The sequence below is a fragment of the Equus przewalskii genome, chromosome X (assembly GCF_037783145.1).
Source record: "Equus przewalskii isolate Varuska chromosome X, EquPr2, whole genome shotgun sequence".
Taxonomy (NCBI): domain Eukaryota; kingdom Metazoa; phylum Chordata; class Mammalia; order Perissodactyla; family Equidae; genus Equus; species Equus przewalskii.
The window spans coordinates 124172348-124184386 of record NC_091863.1 but is presented as its reverse complement, the minus strand read 5'-3'; the positions used below and the strand labels follow the sequence as shown (position 1 = coordinate 124184386).

Below are 12039 nucleotides of genomic sequence, written 5' to 3'. Positions count from 1 at the left end.
TCAAGCTGACAGGCCAGCAGAGGAGACAGCAAGGGAAGAGGAGCCCCCGAGAGCACGCAGGAGAAAAGAAAACACCCCTGCACTCATCCGCCCAGGTCCAAACTCCAGCACCTGGGATCTTGGCGGAACATAGAAGGCTCAAAATATGCAGCTCTTGACACCCACCCAGTGGTGACAGGTGGTAACAGTAATCAAATAATATCAGTATGTGAAGAAACAAAGCCACGCCCTCTAGCAGTATCAAGATTTATATTAAATCACCAGACCAGAAGCAAAATGACAAGTAACTAGAAATCAATCGTGAAGACACAGAAACATGTAATCTAAATGACAGGTAATTCAAAATAGCTATCATCAAAAAACTCAATTAGTTAAAAGAGAATGCAGATAGACAATACAATGATTTCAGGAGCTATTTCACAAAAGAGAGTGAAACTGTAAAGAAGAGCCAAGCAGAAATACTGGAGATTGAAAGCACAATGGAGCAGATAAAACAAAATATGGATTCCCTGAATACTCTAGTGGACATCATAGAGGAGCGAATCAGCATAATCTAGGATAGACATAATGAAATGCTCCAGATAGAGGAAGAGAGATAACTAAGACTAAAAACTAATGAAGAAAGTATGAGAAATATCCAACTCAATTAGGAAATGCCACATAAGAATAATAGGTATTCCAGAGGAAGAAGAGAATGAGAAAGCAGCAGAAAGCTTGTTCAAAGTATTAATACCAGAGAACTTTCCAAATGTGAGGAAGGGGATGGAAATCCATGGGAAGGAGGCCATCAGACCTCCTAAGTATGTCAGTGTAAAAAGACCTAATTGCAAGGCATGTATTAGTAAAACTGGCAAAAGTCAATGACAAACAAAAAATACTAAGGGCAGAAGGGCAGAAAAAAATAACATACTAAGGAACCCCTAACAGACTTTCAGCAGATTTCTCAGCAGAAATCTTACAGGCTAGGAGAGGCCGGAATGACATATACAAATCTTTGGAGGAGAAAAACTTTCAGCCAAGAAAATTCTATCCATCAAAAATATCCTTTAGGTATGAAGGGGAAATAAAAACTTACCCAGATAAACAAAAAGTAAGGGAGTTTGTGGTCACAATATCCCCCCAGAAGAAATCCTCAAGAATGCCCTTATACTTGAAGGAAAAAAAAAAAAGGAAATGGGCTACAAAGCTCGGAGTAAGGAGATAAATAGGTAGACAAAATCAGAAAATTCTAGCTATACCTCAGAACAGGTTAGCAAATACTCAAGTATAACATTAAAAATAAAGGAAAGGCAAACACCAAAAACAAAGATAAGATTGTCATTTTAATGACAAACTCACAACACAAGACGGAATAAGATGTGATAAAAACCACATAAGAGGGGAAGAGGAAGGGGACTAAATTGGTTTAGTCTAAGTAAATAAGAGGCCATCAGAAAATAGACAATCTTATCTACAAGATTTTGCATAAAAACCTCATCGTAACCACTAAACAAGAAAGCAGAACAGAGACACAAATAAGGAGAAAACTACGAAACTCAACATTAAAAACTACGCAACTCAATTGGTAGACCAAAATACACAAGATGAGAAACAAAGGAAACACAGGAGAACCAGAAAATGAGTGATAAAATGGCAGCACTAAGCCCTCATATATCGACTATCATCCTAAACGTAAATGGACTGAATTCTCCAATTAAAAAACAGAGCGGCGAGACAGATTAAAGAACAAGATCAAACGATATGCTGCCTCCAGAAAACACATCTCAGTTCCGACGACAAACGCAGGCTTAGAGTGAAGTGATGGAAGATGATACTCCAAGCAAATGGCAAACGAAAGAAAGCAGGTGTCGCAATACTCATAGCAGACAAAGTAGACTTCCAGATGAGACAGGTAAAGAGAGACAAAGAGGGGTAGTACATAATGACCAAAGGGACACTCCACCAAAGCATAACACTTATAAATATCTATGCATCCAACACAGGAACACTAAAGTACATAAATAAACTATTAAGATACCTAAAAGGAGGTGTCAACAACTATACAATGATAGTAAGGGACCTTAACATGACACTCATATCAATGGATAGATCATACAGACAAAAAGTCAACAAGGAAACAGGGGAACTACAAGAAAAGCTGGACCAGATGGAATTAATAGCTGTACATAGAACACCCATCCAAAAACAGCAGAATACACATTCTTCCCAAGTGCGCATGGAACATTCTACAAGATAGACTATATGATGGGAAACAAGGCAAGCCTCAATAATTTCAAGAAAATTGCAAAATAACAAGCATCTGTTCCAACCACAATGCTGTGAAGCTAGAAATTAGTTACAAGAAAAAAGCTGAGAAGGGGACAAAGATGAGGAAACTAAACAACATGCTATTGAACAACCAATGGAGCATTGAAGAAATTAAAGGAGAAATCGAAAAATATCTGGAGACAAATAAAAATGAAAACATACCATACCAACTCATAGGACAGCAAAAGCAGTCCTAAGAGGGAAATTCATCACAATACAGGCTCACCTTAATAAACAAGAAAAATCCAATAAGCAATCTCAAACTACACCTAACTGAATCAGAAAAAGAACAAACAAAGCGCACAGTCAGGAGAAGGAGAGAAATAATAAAAATCAGAGCAGAAATAAATATATTTGAAACAAAAAAAAGGCTGTAGAAAAGATCAACGAAATAAAGAGCTGGTTCTCTGGGAAGATAAACAAAACTTAGAAACTCCTAGCCAGACTTTCAAAGAAAAAGAGAGAGAAAACTCAGATAAATAAAAGTAGAAATGTAACAGAAGAAATTACAATGGTTACCACAGAACTACAAAGGATTAAAAAAGAATACTACAAAAAGCTAGATGCCAAAAAAATGCACAATCTAGAAGAAAAGGATAAACTCTTAGATTCTTACAACCTGTGAAAGGTGAATCAAGAAGAAAAAGATACTCTGAATAGACCAATTGCAAGTAAAGACAATGAATCAGTAATCAAAAACATCCGAAAAAATTTAAGTTCTGGACGAGATGGCTTCCCTGGAGAATTCTACTAAATATTCAAAGAGGATTTAATACCTATCCCTCTTAAGCTGTTCCAAAAAATTACAGAAGACGGAATGCTTCTTAACACAGTCTAAGAGGCCAAAATCACTCTGATACCAAAGGCTGACAAAGACAACACAAAAAACAGAAAACTACAGGCCAATACTACTGATGAACATAAACGCAAAATTCCTCAAGAAAATATTGGCAACTGGAATACAGTAATACATCAAAAGATCATACATCATGATCAAGTGGCATTTATACCAGGGACACAGGGATGGTTCAACATCCACAAATCAATCAAGGTGATATACCACGTTGACAAAATGAGGAATAAAATCCACATGATCATCACAGAAGATGCAGAGAAAACATTTGACAAGATCCAACAGCCATTTATGACAAAAACATGTAACAAAATGGGGATAGAAGGAAATTACCTCAACATAATAAAGGCCACATATGACAAACCCACAGCTAACATCATACTCAATGGGGAAAAACTGAACGCCAGCCCTCTGAGAACAGACACAAGACAAGAGTGCCCACTATCACCACTCTTATTCAACATAGTAGTAGAGATTTTGGGCAGAGCAATTAGGCAAGTGAAAGGAATAAAAGGAATCCAAATAGGAAATGAAGAAGCAAAACTCTCACTGATTGCAGATGACATAATCTTACATATAGAACACTATAAAGAATCCATTGGAAAGCTATTAAAAGTAATCAGCAACTACAGTAAAGTTGCAGAGTGCAAAATCAACTTACAACAATCAATTGCATTTCTATACTCCAATAATGAACTAACAGAAAGAGAACTCAAGAATACAATCCCATTTACAATAGCAACAAAAACACCAAAATACCTAGGAATGAATTTAACTAGAGGTGAAAGATCTATACAATGAAAACTATAAGACATTATTGAAAGAAATCAATGATGACATAAAGAAATGGAATGACATTCAAAGCACATGGATCAGAAGAATAAACATGGTTAAAATGTCCATACTACCCAAAGCTATCTACAGATTCAATGCAATCCCAATCAGAATCCCAATGACAATAATCATGGAAATACAACCAAGAATCCTAAAATTCATATGGGGCAACAAAAGACCCCGAATAGCTAACGCAATCCTAAGAAAAAAGAACAAAGCAGGAGGCATCAGAATCTATGACTTAGAAAGGCACTACAAAACCAAAGTAATTAAAACAGCATGGTACTGATACAAAAACAGGCACACAGATCAATGGAACAGAACTGAAGGCAAGAAATGAAACCGCACATCTATGGACAGCTAATCTTCGACACAGGGGCCAAGACATACAATGGAGAAAAGGTAGACTCTTCAATAAATGGTGTTGGGAAATCTGGACAGCCACATGCAGAAGAATGAATGTAGACCATTATCTTACGCCATACACAAAAATAAACTCAAAATGAATTAAAGACTTGAAGGTAAAACCTGGAACTATAAAACCTTGAGAAGAAAATATACGTAGTACACTCCTTGACATCAAACTTAAAAGGATCTTTTCGAATAGCATGTCTTCTCAGAGAAGGGAAACAAAAGGAAAAATAAACAAGTGGGACTTCATCAGACTAAAGAGCTTTTGCAAGGCAAAGGAAACTATGATCAAAACAAAAACACAACCCACCAATTAGAAGAAAATATCTGCCAGTCATATATCTGACAAGGGATTAATTGCCATAATATATACAGAACTTACACAACTGAACAACAAAAAATCAAACAGTTGGACAAAAAAATGGGCAGAGGATATGAACAGACATTTTTCCAAAGAAGATACACAAATGGTCAATAAGCACATGGAAAGATGTTCAACATCACTAATCATCAGGGAAAAGCAAATCAAAACTATACCAAGATACCTTCTTACACGTGTTAAACTGGCTATGTTGACTAAGCCTAAAAATAACAAACATTGAAGAGGATGTCGAGAAATGGCAACCCTCATACACTGCTGGTGGGAAAGCAAGCTGGTGCAGCCACTATGGAAAAAAGGATGTAGATTACTCAAAAAAATTAAAAACAGAAATAGGATATGACCCAGCTATGCCACTACTGGGTATCTATCCAAACAACTTGAATTCAACAATCCAAACTAACACATGTACCCCTATGTTCATTGCAGTACCATTCACAATAGCCAAGACATGGAAGCAATCCAAGCACCCATCAACCAATGACGGGATAAAGAAAAAGGGGTGTATATATATATATATATATATACACAACGGAATACTACTCAGCCATAAAAAGGACAAAATCATCCCATTTGCAATACCATGGATGGACCTGGAGGATATTATGTTAAGTGAAATGAGCCAGACTGAGAAAGACAAACACCATATGATTGCACTCATATGTGGAAGATAACTAAACACACAGATAATGAGACACGTTCAGTGGTTACCAAGGGAAAGGGGTAGGAGGTGGGCACAGGGGGTGAAGGGGAGCACTTATATGGTGACAGACAAGGAATAACGTACAACTGAAACTTCACAATGATGTAAACTATTATGAACTCAATTAAAAAAAAGGAATACAATACAATACTGGAAATGAAAAATTCACTAGAGAGACAACAGCAGAGTAGATGATACAGAAGAACAGATCAGCAAGCTGGACAAAAGATTAAAGGAAGTCACTCAAGCTGAAGAGATCAAGGAAAAGGAATTAAAAAGAAGAAGAACAGCCTAAGGGACCTCAGGGACAACAGTAAGCACACTAACAATTGTCTTGGAGGTGTCGCAGAAGGAGAAGAGAGAGACAAAGGGACAGAGAATCTATTTGAAGAAATAATAGCTGAAAACCTTCCTAACATAAGGAAGGAAACAGACATCCAAGTACAGAAAGCACCAAACAAGATGAATCCAAAGAGGCCCAAACCAAGACACGTTATAATTAAAATGTCCAAAATTAAAGATAAAGAGAGAATCCTAAAAGCTGAAAGAGAAAAGCAACAAGTGAGATACAAAGGAATCCCAATAAGACTATCAGCTGACTTCTCATCAGAAACCTTACAGGCTAGAAGGGAGTGGCACAATATATTTAAAGTGCCAAAAGGAAAAAACCTACATCCAGGAATACTCTACCCAGCAATGTTATCATTCAAAATGGAAGGGGATAAAGAGTTTCCTAGACAAGCAAAAACTAAAGGAGTTTATCGCCAAGAAACCAGCCTTACAAGGAATGCTAAAGGGACTTATTTAGGTGGAAAAGAGAAGTCCACAAATAGGAATAAGAAAATTATCCAACAGAAACACAATACAATCACTGGTAAAGGCAAAAATATACTAAAGGTCGTAGATCAACCATCTATGAAAATAATATGGAGGTCAAAAGAGAAAAGCACTACAATTACCTGTTTCAATGATAAGAGAGTAAGGGATAAACATGCACAAAAAAAGGGGTTAGATATGATATCAAAAACATAGAATGTCAGAGGGGAGCAAAATACTAGAGCTATTAGAAAGAGGTCAAACTAAGGAGACCATCAACTCAATATAGATTGCTACATAAGTAGATAATTATATATGAATTTCATGGTAATCACAAAGCAGAAACCTATCATAAATACACAAATAATTAAGAGAAAGGAACCCAAACATAACACTAAAGAAAGCCATCAAACCACAAGGAAAGAGAGCAAGAAAAGAAGGAACAGAGAAGATCTACTAAAACACCCAGAAAAAAATTAACAAAATGGCAATCAGTACATATTTATCAATAGCTGCTTTAAATGTCAATGGACTAAATGCTCCAATCAAAAGGCACAGGGTGGCAGACTGGATAAAAAAGAAGACCGATATATATGCTGCATACAAGAGACACGATTCAGGGCTGGCCCGGTGGTGCAGCGGTTAAGTTTGCACGTTCCGCTTCTCGGCAGCCTGGCGTTCGCCAGTCTGGATCCCAGATGCAGACATGGCACCACTTGGCAAAAGCCATGCTGTGGTAGGCATCCAAGGTATAAAGTAGAGGAAGATGGGCATGGATGTTAGCTTAGGGCCAGTCTTCCTCAGCAAAAAGAGGAGGATTGACAGTAGTTAGCTCAGGGCTAATCTTCCTCAAAAAAACAAAAAAAAAAAGAGAGACACACTTCACACCCAAAGATACTCACAACCTCAAAGCGAAGGGATGGAAAAAGATACTCCTTGCAAATGGCAAAGAAAAGAAAGCTGGGGTAGCAATACTTATATCAGACAAAATAGACCTTGAAACAAAAACTGTAACAAGAGACAAAGAAGATCAGTACATAATGATAAGGAGAACAATCCAACAAGAGGATATAACATTTATAAATATCTATGCACCCAACATAGGAGCACCTAAACATACAATGCAATTATTAACAAACATAAAAGGAGAAACAGAGAGCAGCACAATAATAGTAAGGAACTTTAACACTCTACTTACACCAATGGATAGAGCATCCAAAGAGATCATGAAAACACTGGCCTTAAATGACACGTTAGACCAAGTGGACTTAGTAGATATATACAGAACATTCTATCCAAAAACTGCAGAATACACATTCTTTTCAAATGCACATGGAACATTCTCAAGGATTGATCACATATTAGGTCACAAAACAAGTTTCAATAAATTTAAGAAGACTGAAATAATACCAAGCATCTTTTCTGACCACAAAGGTATGAAACTAGAAATCAACTGCCAGGAGAAAATCAGAAAAGCCACGAATATGTGGAGATTAAACAAAATGCTACTGAACAACAACAGAGTCAATGAAGACATCAAGACAGAAATCAAAAACTACTTGGAGACAAATGAAAATGAAAATACAACATGCCAAAATGTATTGGATACAGCCAAAGTGGTTCCAGGAGGGAAGTTTCTAGCAATTCAGCCCTACCTCAACAAAGAAGAAAACTCCCAAATAGACAATCTAAAAGCACATCTAAAGGTACTGGAAAAAGAAGAACAAAGCCCAAAATCAGCAGAAGGAAGGAAATAATAAAAATCGGAGCCAAAATAAATGAAATAGAGACTAAAAATAAAAAGAAAAAAATCAATGAAACCAAGAGCTGATTCTTTGAAAAGATAAACAAAATTGACAAACTTTTAGCTAGACCCGCTAAGAAAAAGAGAAGCCTCCAATACATAAAATCAGAAATGAAAGAGGAGAAATTACAACTCAGAAATACAAAAGAAAATAAGAGAAGACTATGAAAAACTATACGTCAACAAATTGGATAATCTAGAAGAAATGGATAAATTCTTACAACCTTCCAAAACTGAATCAAGAAGAAATAGAGAATTTGAATAGAACAACCACCAGTAAGGAGATTGAAAAGGTAATAAAAAACCTCCCAAAAAGTAAAAGTACAGGATCAGACGGCTTCCCTGGTGAATTCTGCCAAACATTCAAAGAAGAATCAATACCTATCCTTCTCAAACTCTTCCAAAAAATTGAAGAGGAGGGGAAGCTTCCTAACTCATTCTACAAACCCAACACTACCCTGATACCAAAACCAGACAAGGACAACACAAAAAAAGAAAATTACAGGCCAATATCACTGATGAACATCAATGCAAAAATCCTCAACAAAACAGTACCAAATCAAATATAACAATATGTTAAAAAGATCCTACATCAGGATCAAGCGGGTTTCATTACAGGGATGCAGGGATGGTTCAACATCTGCAAATTAATCACTGTGATAGACGACATTAACAAAATGAAGAATAAAAATCAGATGATTATCTCAATAAATGCAGAGAAAGCATTTGACAAGATACAGCATCCACTTGTGATAAACACTCTGAATAAAATGGGTATAGAAGGAAAGTACCTCAATATAATAAAGGCCATCTATGACAAACCCCCAACTACTATCATTCCCAATGGAGAAAAACTGAAAGCAATCCTTCTAAGAACAGGAACTGGACAAGGATGCCCACTGTCACCACTCTTATTTAACACAGTAGTGGAAGTCTTAGCCAGAGCAATCAGGCAAGAAAAAGAGATAAAAGGAATCCAAATTGGAAAGGAAGAAGTGAAACTGTCACCATTTGCAGATGACATGATTTTATACACAGAAAACCCTCAAGAACCCACTAAAAAACTTTTAGAAATAAATGAATATGGTCAAGTTGCAGGATACAAAATCAACATACAAAAATCAGTTGCATTTCTATATACTAACAACAAAGTAGCAGAAAGAGAAATTTGGAATACAATCTCACTTACAATTGCTACAAAAAGAACAAAATATCTAGGAATAAACTTAACCAAAGAGGTGAAAAGATCTGCACACTGAAAACAATAAAACATTGTTGAAAGAAACTGAAGACACAAAGAAATGGAAAGATGTTCTGTGCTCTTGGATTGGAAGAATTAGCATAGTTAAAATGTCCTTATTTCATAAGGCAATCTACAGACTCAACGCAATCCCTGTCAAAGTTCCAATGACATTTTTTACAGAAATAGAGCAAAGAATCCTAAAATTTATATGGAACAACAAAAGACCCCGAATAGCCAAAGGAATCCTGAGGAAAAAGAACAAAGCTGGAGGTATCACACTCCCTGATTTCAAAATATACTACAAAGCTATAGTAACCAAAACAGCATGGTACTGGCACAAAAACAGACACGCAGATCAATGGAAGAGAATCGAGAGCCCAGAAATAAACCTACACATCTGTGGACAGCTAATTTTCGACAAGGGAGCCAAGAACATACAATGGAGAAAGGAAAATCTGTTCAATGAATGGTGCTGGGAAAACTGGACAGCCACATGCAAAAGATTGAAAGTAGACCATTATCTGATACCATACACACAAATTAACTCAAAATGGACTAAAGACTTGAATGTAAGACTTGAAGTCATGAAACTTCTAGAAGAAAACATAGGCAGTACACTCTGCGACACTGGTCTTAGCAGCGTATTTTCAAGTACCGTGACTGACCGGGCAAAGGAAACAACAGAAATAACAAACAAATGGGACTACATCAAACTAAAAAGCTTCTGCATAGCAAAGGAAAGCATCAACAAAATGAAAAGACAACCTACCAATTGGGAGAAGATATTTGCAAACCATTTATCTGATAAGGGGTTAACATCCAAAATATATAAAGAACTCATACATCTCAATAACAAAAAAGCTAACAACCCAATTTAAAAAAATGGGCAAAAGATCTGAACAGACATTTCTCCAAAGAAGATATACAGATGGCCAACAGGCACATGAAAAGATGTTCAACATCACTATCAGGGAAATGCAAATCAAAACTACAATGAGATGTCACCTCACTCCTGTCAGAATGGCTATAACTAACAAGACAGGAAACAAGCGTTGGAGGGGATGTGGAGAGAAGGTAACCCTTGTACACTGCTGGTGGGAGTGCAAACTGGTATACCCACTATGGAAAACAGTATGGAGATTCCTCAAAAAATTAAGAATAGATCTACCATACGATCCAGCTATTCCACTGCTGGGTATTTATCAAAAGAACATGAGAACACAAATGTATAAAGATACATGTACCCCTTTGTTCACTGCAGCATTATTCACAATAGCCAAGACTTGGAAGCAACCTTGGTGCCCATCAGGTGACAAATGGATAAAGAAGATGTGGTATATATACACAATGGAATACGTCTCAGCCATAAGAAACAACGAAGGGGCCAGCCCAATGGCCGAGCAGTTAAGTTCATGTGCTCTGCTTTGCTGGCCCTGGGTTTTGACAGTTTGGATCCTGGGCACAGACATGGCACCACTCATCAAGCCATGCTGAGGTGACGTCCCACACAGCACCACCAGAAGGACCTACAACTAGAATATCAACTATGTACTGGGGGGCTTTGGGGAGAAGAAGGAAAAAAAAATAAGATTGGCAACAGATGTTAGCTCAGGTGCCATACTTTAAGAAAAAACAAAAAGAAACAATGAAATCCGACCATTTGTGACAACATGGATGGACCTTGAGGGTATTATGCTAAGCGAAATAAGTCAGAGGGAGAAAGTCAAATACAGTATGATCTCACTCATAAGTAGAAGATAAAAGCAACAACAAACAATCACATAGAGACAGAGGTTGGATTGGTGGTTACCAGAGGGGAAGGGGGGAGGGAGGAGGACGAAAGGGGTGATTAGGCACATGTGTGTGGTGATTGATTTTAATTAGTCTTTGGGTGGTGAACATGATGTAATCTACACAGAAATCAAAATATAATGATGTACACCTGAAATTTACATGACGTTCTAAACCAATGTTATTGCAATTAAGAAAAAGAACAAATAAAGGAGTAAACTATTTAAGATTAGAAAAGTAACCAACAGAAGAACAGAATGAAAAGCAGTAATGTGACTATATTTGGGAGAATGAAGATGGGGCAGTGTAAGTGAGCTAAATCCTATTTTTGAGAGCAAGATAACACAATAAGAATAGATAATATCTAAAATTATTAAATCAAGAAAGAGTGTCAAAAGTATATTATTTAAAGATATCAAAGTAAACATCAGAAGAACTAAAAAGAATATTAGAAGTGATTCCTTCTAAGAAGTGAGACTATTATAAGTTCTTCTGTACCATGTGATATTTTTACGCACATGCATCTATCAGGTTAAGCAAAACTGTAAAAATTGAAGTTCCTTGACCACGTGACACTTTTGTATGGTTCAACATTCCAAAGCTATGTAAAGGATACAATGAAGTCTCCACATCCCTCATTTCTAATTCCTTTCTGCTGAGGTGACTGATATCTTTCCTTCCAGATATTCTATGTTTTTATAAGCAAGTATGCTGTGGGTTCATGTATATATTTCTCTTCCATATCCTTACACAAATGGCAGCCTGCTATACACACCATTCTTGTACCTTGCCTTTATTTAACAACTTATCTTGGAGATATTTCTGTATTACTACCGAGCTTCCTTGTATTATTTTAAGGGCTGCATATTATTTAATTCTTTAGATGCATCACAATTTT

The 12039-nt window shown here is 36.6% G+C and overlaps 1 protein-coding gene across 2 annotated transcripts in view; it reads right to left on the bottom strand.

Annotated features, from left to right (window-relative positions):
- BRCC3 (BRCA1/BRCA2-containing complex subunit 3) overlaps positions 1–12039 on the bottom strand; it is a 98310-nt gene that overhangs the window by 66308 nt on the left and 19963 nt on the right. The gene's annotated exons all lie outside the window — the stretch shown is intronic.